Raw genomic sequence first — 12,159 nt, forward strand, 5'->3', positions numbered from 1 at the left:
ATGGAAACAAAGGCGTCAGTTTTTGCCGTACCAGTTTGAGTCCGATAATGAAAGAACACGCTGATCGAACCGAACCACCTTCGCAAGCACGACTTGAACAGTACATTTCACGATGGTAAGTTTTAATTTAGAAGCTTTCTTACAAGTACACTGTTGATTATTGTGAACCTAACAAAGCTTCAAGTAAAAGACACATAGTGCATCTTAGTCATCTTTTGCTGGAATGGGTGGAGCCAAACTTTATTCGCCTGAGCTCTGTAAGGAGAACAGAGACTTACTCCTGGTAGGACATTTCCAATGGTATTAGAGAGTTATCAAGCAAATTAGCCGTGGACTACTGATAGCGGCCATTACATTATTGGCCATTACTGACATTACATCTTGTAATTATATAATTATATAAGACTCTTGAGATCAACCATTTTGTTACACAGCTTTAGGTAATAGCCGGTCCATAGCTGAATAGTAAACCCTTACCAAAGCAATAGCATTACATAGCAAGTTAGCTGAGCACTACTGTGGATTGCAGATGTAAAATTACCATTCGTAAAAATTATTCCATCTCCACACATGATCACAATTAATGATAGTAAGTACGACAAACAATCAGCATAATTCTACACAATTGTAGGTAAAAGTGTGTCTGCATCTGATTAGCAAAACTATTTCAGCACAATAACATTAGCTAGCAGGTTAGCAGAGGCCTACAGCAGTGCACTGGGTGTACACCGTAGCTACAACACAAAACGCTGCATTTGAACTCTCGGTAGTAGATAAATCCACAAAAAATCAAGCATACTTACAGTTTGTGATCCTGAAGTGCCAGATTGTTCCAACAAAGTGGGAATTGCACCATCTTTCAGGAGTAACATCTTGAAAATACGGCATTGGTTGTGGTTGTAATGCTAAATAATTCAAATACATTTTAACCACTGATTCTTCAGTTCGTCTGCCTTTGGAAGTCTTAAAAAAAGATGTTTTGCTTTCACAGTGAAGAAAATAGTGTCTTCTTGACATAGCAACAACACTAACCCAACTCATTCTGGCCTCTGCTGTAACTACATTTATTTTAGAGCGGGCCAAAGTAGCCCTTAGGTGGGCATTGTGGAAATGTGTTACATAGTGATGTAGATACTTTACGGAAGAAATGGCTGGACTACAACCCAGCCGTTTCTTGTTGTTCTTGAGCAGTGGTTTATATGGGAGTGAATAACTCCCTTTTGCATGGACTTTGTGATTTGTAACTTTGCAGACCTTTTACATGCACAAACAGCTATATTACACACTAAAGAATGGTAAAATAAAAAGTATACTAGGGCCGCTTTAACAATAGCTGATGTTATGCTCTCTCCTATGATAGAACTGTGGAAGTTATCTCAGTAAATAAAATAATCTCTGACAGCGCTTCCCTGTCAGTGATAAATAATGGAGAAATTACATCTTAATTATCTATTTGATGTACAAAACAAGCACAGATGGGACTTGTGATAGGAATCAGGTATTTTTTTAGCCTATGTAAGACACGTTTTAATTATCACAGAAGCACACCAAATATCAACAATCACCAAAACGCAGAATGAGACGCTTTGGTTTGCAAGTGCTTTTCATGGTGAGTTAAATTTGGCTCAATGCTGGCATTGCTGCTTTGACGCGAATCATGTACCCAGGTTCACGATTGCTGTAAAAAAATGGATAACCACAGTCTAAATGGATGGATAAATTAATATTGTGTTGGATGACAGTTTAAGGGATTTAATGCCCACTGCAATAAATATGCAACCTATGTGGAGACTAGTTCTTTCAATTAGTCAAACTCCCACAGAAGCACCACACTTCAGCAGTTGCATTATTTTATATCTTGCGTTTTCTTTTTATGACACTATTGGATAGGTTTCGGTTTATGGTTTAGGGTTTAGGGTAGGATAGTAGGCTTTGTTGATTTTAAACGCAATAGAGCATTAAACTTAGAAACCTTATTTGTTTGGGAGAAATTTTAAAGGAAAAGTATGCAATTTCTGTGCTAATAGTGGCACAAAATGGAATTTCAAAAATCAAGCATGTTTTCAAACAACATTTGCCAACACCCCTTAGACTCGTCATGCCCCTTCACACTCACTGATTCCCTATGAACAAATAGGACATACGAAATAAAAGGTGGTAAACATTTAACATCGTAATAAACAAGACCACTATATCATATCCAAACCGGACAGAAAGCGTGGCAGAGGAACCGGGTCATTCGTTAACATCACCAGATTGAACGGCCAGCAGGCTCTGCGGGGAAACAGCACATCAGGTAGGATGGTTCTTCTTATATCTAGTAAGTGTAACAACAGCGCTGTTTCTGACCATTTTGGCGCCCTAGGCGAGATTGCTGTTGGTCACGCTATAGGCTGAGCTACAAAGGGATGGGATGGGATGGGATGTTTTGATAGTGCCTGGGAGGCTCAGTGTTTATACTTTTGGGGAAGGTAAAGCCAAGAATGGCTTACTTATAGTTGTCAATGAACAATAATTTGGGATAGTGGAACTTATTTTGACATCAAATAAGTTACATCACCTTTAACTCAACTTTTGTCTCACTTGGTGGACATTTTGCCTCACAACTGCAGCAATAGGTCTTTTCTGGTCTCACACTAGCCATTTTTCAAGCGATTTTCATGTGGAAGCTTCATTTACATAATCGCCAGCCAGTAGGTGAAAGATTGAACGTGTATTAGTGTCTGCCATTGGGAGGTCGTTAATCTCTTGACCACTGGAACTCCCTGCTGAGTTAATGGTTCCAACACCTGGAAAATCACATCCAAATTGTTAGAAAAAAACATTGCCACCACTGGATCTTGTGTTCTCATCAAGTGACCAATGAGCCTCTTTTTTTAGCAAAGGACTGACATGTTCTTAATGATTTAAATTCTTAGTATTCTCTCACCAAGCATTTTTCCTTGGGTTCTCCTACACTAAAATGACCAATGAAATCATAAAGCAATAATTTTATGGAAAGTAAATTCTTTATTTACCGAGAGCTGCTATGGACATATGTTGATAAATACACAATCAAACACCTTCTCAAGGTAAAATTATTCCATGAATCATGTCCTATAATCACTCTGTTACAATTGGTTATGTTCACATTGTACTCCTGTTGTGACATGTGACAGGGAATCAGCGAGAGAGAGTCATGGGGACTCGTTATGTTTGTCACCCCTCCACCATTCTGTATTGGCATGTGTGGCATACCTCCGACTGAAAAGAGCGAGATCTCAACCAAACAGTCAGCAAGTGTAATATCCTCAGCCGAATTTGAGTTGTGTGGAGTCTGCTAGTGTGACACCGGCTTAAGGAAACACGTGGTATTGTTTTGCAAAAATGAGAATGGTTTTACAAATGATGTAGACAGACACTTGTTCTGCTCATGTTTCATAAATAAAGGTGTTCACCTTTAAATCCATTCCACAGATTTAGCCTCAAAACCAGCAGAGCAAATGTGAAAAAAGTCTGCAGATTTTCTCTGGTCCTGGAGTTCTCCCAAACACTTCATCTCTGTCAATCAAAACACACACTCTGTAACGTCTTTATATAACATTTGAACAATATGACATAGCGTGCTAGCACAAATGTACCATAAACACATACACACACACTCAGAGCGCCTGCCAGCTCTTCTTGTAATCCCTCAGACAAATTACAAGATCTTCTCCTCCTCCTTTACTCCCTCTCTACTTCTTCCTGCAGCAATTGGATTTGGATAAAGATGGCTTTTCCTTTTTCTCCTCTGTTTTTCCTTTGTTTGGCTAAAGACGGATTTGCCCAGGGAGATTACAGTCAGCAGTGGAGAGAGATCGCATTTGAGGAAAAACGTCTTCACTAACCCACAAACAACAACCCCCCACTGCCTCCCTCTCTCCTTTTCTTTCTATATATTCAGCTTATTGCTCGGAGCATAACTGGAGAAAAGAGAGATTGAGAGCATAATCCACCATGTGATGTAAGGGCAGATAGACAAAAAGGGTCAGCAGCCCCTCTTTCTGTCTCTCTATCTGTCTGTCTCTCTCTGTCTAACCACTGGTCTGGTCAGTGTTGTCAGTGGCATTAGCTGCAGAGGCTAACATTAGCGCTAAGTGCTGAATGGACTTGGAGTGTCAGAAGGCCAGGCTAAATGAGCGCTTAGCCGTTGCTCTTTAGCAGCTTAGTGTGATAAGAAACTGGCTTTAGACTGGATGTTGTCACTAGATGAGGCTTAAGCAGAGAAATGAAGTGTCCAGCAGCTAATCCAAAAGTCTTGCTGCAATCCACTGTAATGTTGTCTCTTACAATAAAAGTACTGTGTTGGCACCATAGTACAGGGATGGTAGCAGATGTCAATGGGCTATATATCATGGTACTGAATTATGACAATATTCATATTCGATATAGTGAATATTTTTCAGATAGATATTGCACTTTGTAAGAGCTTGTGTAGAGTAAAACTAAAGCTAGCCTTCATTATAAAAGCAGTCTGTCCATTGAGGGTCTCATTGGCAACATTGTACATTATTAAGTATAATTGTTTAAATGTATTAATGTAAAAGGTTAGTACCTGACATGTCAATGGAAATTCACCCTAGCAATCACTATATATATAACATTAACAGAAATCCTTATCCACTAATCATGAACGGCTGGAATGTTCAAGGAAATGTACAACCCGATCTAATGAAAATTACATGACTGTGACATTTTGAGGAATTTGAATGGCATTATGTTGTTCCTTACAAATATTGCGTTAGTTTCAAGGATACTAACAAGTATTTTTATGGATAATGCTTTATCGAGTTTTAAATCAACAAAACCTACATCCCTACCCTAAGCCTTAAATATAAACCTAACCGAAAGTTTTGTCAAGCAAATATGAGTCGAAAAACAGGAAATGTTATGGTGCTTTCAAAACGTGTCGACTTGCATGCTCAGCGGTACCCTGGTCCATCAAGTTGCATGTGCAACGCTCTATCAGTTGATTGTACTTGAACAAGCTTGTAAATGTAGCTGGTTATGTAATGTAAATGTTAAAACGTATCTATCGCCTTAAAAATCGTGCACAATAGTAAGTATTTTGATGTCATAAGATAGCATTGTGTGAGGAAAATGGTGTTTTACAGGGTGATTCGTGTAAAGATGAATAAAATAATTGTTGGTGTAGCGACTCTTGTGTTCATTTCAACAGGAAACTGCCTCAATACTGTATCTACAAAGAGCCATATTACAAAAAACTGGGTAGAGTAACGTGATTTTATGAGACTCACTGAAACTCAATAGGCATGAAATGTGGAACCCTGTGTCAGAAACGTGGTATTACATGGTACTTTTTTATTTGTATTATGTGTTTGTGTTTTGGGCTGTGAATTCGTTGTATTTGTTCCTATTTGATACTTCAAAAAAATTAAAAATGTTAATACTGATTAATAAAGATTTTTGAGAGTGTTGGGTGTCATGTGTTTATTGTGTGTACATGTGTGTATGTGGGTTGGTGCGCAGGCATTGGGCAGGGTGAATAATTGAAGGGTGCGGGCAGCGGAAGGTCTTTAACCCTGAACCTCAAGACAACACATCCAATCAATAATGCAGCAGGAGGTCATGATACAGGCTTACCAGAAACCACATACCCACACAGACAGACAGGTAGAAAGAGAGAGAGAGAGAGAAACTGACACTCAACTTTTATTTATTTGTACATAAATGGATAGCTAGTTGACTTGAAATACTTTCGGAAGTTGACATGCTCTCCGGTGTGACGTGATTTTCCCTTATACAGTACATTCATATACATTTTTACCTAAAATCTTGATATTGATCAAAGAAAAGTCAATTGATATGTTACTTATCAAGTACACAGATATTATCTTTATTTTTATCTTTATTTCCTGCTGCTCAACTTGTAGATTCTTATATATTTGATTCCCATTATAACACTCATACTGATGGAATGTATACCTTGAATGCACTTAAAGGTAAAACATCTACCAAATTAATAAATGTAAATGTTCTTTTCAGGCACTATGGAGTAGACACAGCATGCATTATAATTAAGACCTATTTTTGTGAGTGAAGATAATTTGCGGTGGATCATATTCTTCCGAGAGAAAGAAAGTATGCATTTGGTGTGTGTGTGAGCGTGTCCCACGTGGTGTGATTGTCAGGCTGAGACAGGCCACTGTGAGCTGGGCGGCTGTATGTGTCTGTGTGTGTAGTTGTCAGGGCGCTGTGTGCAGTGTGTGCCACCAGTGCGGGTAATGGGGATGGACCTGTCAGCTCACTTAATGCAGCTAATGTGTGCTAGAGCCAGGGGATATGAATACACACACACACACACACACACACACACACACACACACACACACACACACACACACACACACTTTCAGTGCTCCCCTATGCACTGCTCGTCACTGCTCTGTCACATTCTTTTCCTCTACCCTATACCTATTCGTTTCTCTCATATTCCTTCTTTATTTCTTTGCTGCTAAGAGGCGTCACTAAACTTGGGCAGAAGGGGATGTAGTCCTGAATCTTTTCTGGATGGCTTTGAATGTTTAAGGGGCTCAAGTGTAAAGAAAGTAAATGAATGTTGACTTCATAATAAGATATGGGATACTTCATATGCCATTGCCTGAACCTTGGACTTAGGATAGACCTCACCAAAATTACCGTTCAGGTTGATCTCTGCCTATATCACCACGGTCTATTGATGGACTACACTCTTGAAATGGAATTCATAGATTATCAATTAATTGGCAAAAAACCCCTTCATCAGCCAACTAACAAAGGACAATATATCTATGTGAAGTTCTGCAGTTAATCCAGGATGGACTTCAAAGACATTGGTCATTAATCTTACAGTTCAAACAAAATCTTTGTTTTAAACTCTGACCCTTAACACTTACTTAGTTTAATCATTTTAAACAATAACTTGCACTATACATAAGTAATATTGGCATTATATTCATGATGTTAGCCAGAGGGGAACTGGCCCCCACAGTGAGTCTGGTTTCTCCCAAGGTTATTTTTCTCCATGACTTATCTTATGGAGTTTTGTGTTCCACAACAGTCACCTTCGGTTTGCTCACTGGGGTTAGAAATGCAATTATTAGTTAATTACATATTTTTAAACACAATTAACAATCATACTTTATCAAACTACACAATGATGACTCTAAGACATTATAGATAGTACAGTTTTATCTTCTGTTAATGCCTGATCTTCTGTAAAGCTGCTTTGAAACAATGTGTGTTGTGAAAGGCGCTATACAAATAAAAATGACTTCATTAATAGACAAGAAGTAAAAAATGCATCCGTCCATCCATCCTATATGGGATTGCGCGTAGTGCTAGAGCCTATTCCAGCTGTCTTGTGTCAAAGGCAGGGAAACACCCTGGACAAGTGGCTAGTCCGTCACAGGGCAACAACAGGCTTTTAAATTTACACCTGCATTAAACAGCATTTTATAGATGGTTTTTTTTTCGGGCAAAAATATTTCAATAAACAACAAAATATATACACTCACCTAAAGGATTATTAGGAACACCTGTTCAATTTCTCATTAATGCAATTATCTAATCAACCAATCACATGGCAGTTGTTTCAATGCATTTAGGGGTGTGGTCCTGGTCAAGACAATCTCCTGAACTCCAAACTGAATGTCAGAATGGGAAAGAAAGGTGATTTAAGCAATTTTGAGCATGGCATGGTTGTTGGTGCCAGACGGGCCGGTCTGAGTATTTCACAATCTGCTCAGTTACTGGGATTTTCACGCACAACCATTTCTAGGGTTTACAAAGAATGGTGTGAAAAGGGAAAAACATCCAGTATCGCGGCAGTCCTGTGGGCGAAAATGCCTTGTTAATGCTAGAGGTCAGAGGAGAATGGGCCGACTGATTCAAGCTGATAGAAGAGCAACTTTGCCTGAAATAACCACTCGTTACAACCGAGGTATGCAGCAAAGCATTTGTGAAGCCACAACACGCACAACCTTGAGGCGGATGGGCTACAACAGCAGAAGACCCCACCGGGTACCACTCATCTCCACTACAAATAGGAAAAAGAGGCTACAATTTGCAAGAGCTCACCAAAATTGGACAGTTGAAGACTGGAAAAATGTTGCCTGGTCTGATGAGTCTCGATTTCTGTTGAGACATTCAGATGGTAGAGTCAGAATTTGGTGTAAACAGAATGAGAACATGGATCCATCATGCCTTGTTACCACTGTGCAGGCTGGTGGTGGTGGTGTAATGGTGTGGGGGATGTTTTCTTGGCACACTTTAGGCCCCTTAGTGCCAATTGGGCATCGTTTAAATGCCACGGCCTACCTGAGCATTGTTTCTGACCATGTCCATCCCTTTATGGCCACCATGTACCCATCCTCTGATGGCTACTTCCAGCAGGATAATGCACCGTGTCACAAAGCTCGAATCATTTCAAATTGGTTTCTTGAACATGACAATGAGTTCACTGTAATAAAATGGCCCCACAGTCACCAGATCTCAACCCAATAGAGCATCTTTGGGATGTGGTGGAACGGGAGCTTCGTGCCCTAGATGTGCATCCCACAAATCTCCATCAACTGCAAGATGCTATCCTATCAATATGGGCCAACATTTCTAAAGAATGCTTTCAGCACCTTGTTGAATCAATGCCACGTAGAATAAAGCAGTTCTGAAGGCGAAAGGGGGTCAAACACAGTATTAGTATGGTGTTCCTAATAATCCTTTAGGTGAGTGTGTATATATATATATATATATATATATATATATATATATATATATATATATATATATATATATATATATATATATAAAATTATCAAATAAATACATTTGGCAAACAAATCTTGTAATTAATTAATTGTATATATGTATGACATTTAAAACATGTGACAGCCTGCCCCAATAAAAATATGCCAACATGCGATGCCCCAACATGCATTTTTTGGGTAAAAAAAACTGCCTTTTGTATGAACTGTACGATTTTAGTTGATTCTTACCTTAATATATAACTGTGGTTTGAATTTGTTTGTTTGTTACTGCATAACAAATATATGATGATATTTAAAATGTAGTTGCAGGTTTTAGGGTGAGGAAACTTTCTTGAGTGTAGGTTTTTAGTAGGCCTACTACAAGTACTTGTGTAAATTTTTGGAGTGCACTAACATTGCAATAGCTTCAAAGCTAATAGATATACACCGATCAGCCAACATTAAAACCACCTGCCTAATATTGTGTAGGTCCCCCTCATTCTGCCAAAACAGCGCCAAATTTTTCTCATCACAATTGTTCAGAGAGGTTATATGATTTACCATAGTCTTTGTCAGTTCTAACCAGTCTGGCCATTCTCTGTTGACCTCTCTCATCAACATGACTTTTCCATCCACAGAACTGTTGCTCACTGGATTTTTTAATTAATTTTTTTCACCATTGAATTAGTATATTTTAGAGACTGTTGTGTGTGAAAATCCCAAAAGATCAGCAGTTACAGAAATACGCAAACCAGCCCATCTGGCACCAACAATCTGTGATGATCTAATGAACCAATCAAGTGGCAGCAGTGAAGTGCAAATAATCATGCAGATAGGGGTCAGGAGCTTCAGTTAAAGTTGACATCAACCATCAGAATGGGGAAAAAATTTGATCTTTACCGTGGCATGATTGTTGGTGCCAGACGGGTTGGTTTGTGTATTTCTGTAACTTCTGATCACCTGGGATCTTCACACACAACAGTTTCTAGAGTTTGCTCAGAATGGTGCCAAAAAAAATTAAAAATAGACTACATAGCATTAATTAAGCTTCCCTGTGTAAGGCTTCCTGTCATGTGGTACATGATTAAGTGTTTATAAGTAAAGCTCAAAATGTGAAATGTAAAAAAAAAAAGAAAAATATTTATATATACATTTTATTAAATGTACATTGTATTTGTAAGTGAAAGTTAATCAATTAACTTAACGTATTAAATGTTAATAAAATTACTCTGATCAATTTTAACTAGATTTTACTTTTTATACCATTTAAATGTACTTAGACCAACTATGTGTAAAAATAAACTTGCTCCTACTTTTTAGCTTTTTCCCTCCATCATCACTTCCCCACTGTTTTTATGCTGGCACACTAAACTCTGGAGCCCACAGTATGTTGCAGTGTAGATAGGTCAGAAATCTTGCCCTTCAACAGAGGTCCCGATGCTCTAGTAATGATTATCTGTTGACAAATGTGATGAATGCTGGAAGAGCCTGAACCCAAACAACCGCGAGGAAGAGCGTGAGAGAAATTCCAATATTGGCGAGGAAAGAAACCTCATAAAGTAGTAGTGGCATATGGAGATGGAGAAATTCCCCTCTCCTCCCTCCTGTCTCCATCTCTCCTGCCTGTTTTCCACACCTGTTTCTCTAATAAAAATCATTCAAGTAATGTACAGATGCACAGCTATCTTTCTTTCCTCACATTCTTCAGCCCTCTCCTCCAACTGATCACTAACCATTCATTCTCCAATGATGTAATTCAAAATGCGTTTCTAGATCAATATTGCTTGTTCGCCCAGGAACAACATTCCTGTCAAACAAACATTGTAACGACATGTAACTAGGTATATGATCCAATCACCTTTTAGATATAGACATCGCCTGTCAATCAACTTGAGAACGCACATGCGCATTACCTACACAAGCTAGGCCATATTTGTTTTTTAGTGTGATATGAGCAAAGAAGCACAATTTATGATAACATTGTTTTCAGAACTTACTTCTGATTTGAAATATGTTCTTTGATCATAATCTTTACCAACTGTTTTGTAGATTTCAGTCTTTACACATTCAAGTAGATAGGAGCATTTCAAAGATGGTCAACAAGAGGACTTTGCTGACATGTAAAGTGACCAACAACAGTTTGTATTGTTTTAAGTACCGTTTACGGCCAGGTTTAGTTAAAATAGTTGAAACCACAATAATGAATGCAACAGTTGGGTTCCGAAGTAAAAATCCAATAATTTGTTTTCCATAGTTGAATTGATTATTAAGGAAAACTTGTAAACCTTTAAAATCAGACATATCGTGAGCACTGAGGTTGTTAATCAATGGTATTTGCTTTTGCTGAAGCCATCAGTCCATGTCATTTCAACTTCAAATTGTGTTTGGATGAATAGCGGAATTCATGGCAAAAAGACGAACACTCAGTTCAAGCATATGCTGCATCATGGACGCCATTCTCCCATCATCGTTAATATAGCTCGAGGTTAACCAGTCCAGTTTTGTCCTCAGTTTGGTTTGAATATTTTTTGAAAAAATAAAAAAAGCAAATAACAAAAGTATGACTTTACTTGCCTATGTTCTGTCAGTATGATGATCAAGACAGATGTGTTACACTACACTTGTTGTTATAGTTTCGTCTAATTTATGCCTTTTCACATCTCTCATCTACTAAGGCAGAAATATTGTAATCAGTGCATACAAAGGAGATTGGCCTCCAGTCCTGAAAGGATTTTTGATTAGAGCTGATATGCGACATAGTGTTGCCAGAGAAACGCATCATCAGACGGGCCGAGTATGCTTGAATTGGGCTCAATGGCAAACCATCAACACTGAGCTCAGCTGCTTAACAGAAACAAAAACTATTACTGCGTTCATCACAACTCATCTTCTGATCTCAAAATTGTTCTGAATTCAGTTTAGCAATTGTCAGCAGAAAAATATAGATAGATAGATAGATACAAAGATACATTGAATTTTGTGTTCCACAAAATAAATCATATGGGGTTGGGGCAACATGAGACTGAGTAAATTATAAAAATGTTGTATTATTTTTTTGGGGTGAACTATTCCTTATATATTGATATTAGTGCATCTCGTTCTTGCAAAAATGTACTTGCCTGGTGTCTTCTGAATTACAAAACACAGGTGAAAATTGCTGGAAAGAATACAACGGCAGTGATTTCCAATAGCTTGTTATACACTTAGCTGTTCCTGTGTCTTTGCATGGTTACATGTTTGCAATGGTGGACATGAAGTGACGTATGAATAGGTAGTCTATGCATTTTGAATGTTATGTGCACACCATCTTTTAGAGCAAGTGATTTTCGTATTTATAGTGTATGTAAAAGTGTGTGTGTGTGTGTGTTTGCATCCCAGGAGAAGGGATGGAGGA

The 12,159-nt window shown here is 38.3% G+C and overlaps 1 protein-coding gene across 2 annotated transcripts in view; it reads left to right on the forward strand.

Moving 5' to 3' along the window:
* The window catches only part of LOC127629686 (cell adhesion molecule DSCAML1), a 171,421-nt gene that overhangs the window by 67,198 nt on the left and 92,064 nt on the right, over positions 1–12,159 (forward strand). The window lies entirely within an intron of this gene.

The sequence above is a fragment of the Xyrauchen texanus genome, chromosome 36, assembly GCF_025860055.1.
Source record: "Xyrauchen texanus isolate HMW12.3.18 chromosome 36, RBS_HiC_50CHRs, whole genome shotgun sequence".
NCBI classification, from domain to species: domain Eukaryota; kingdom Metazoa; phylum Chordata; class Actinopteri; order Cypriniformes; family Catostomidae; genus Xyrauchen; species Xyrauchen texanus.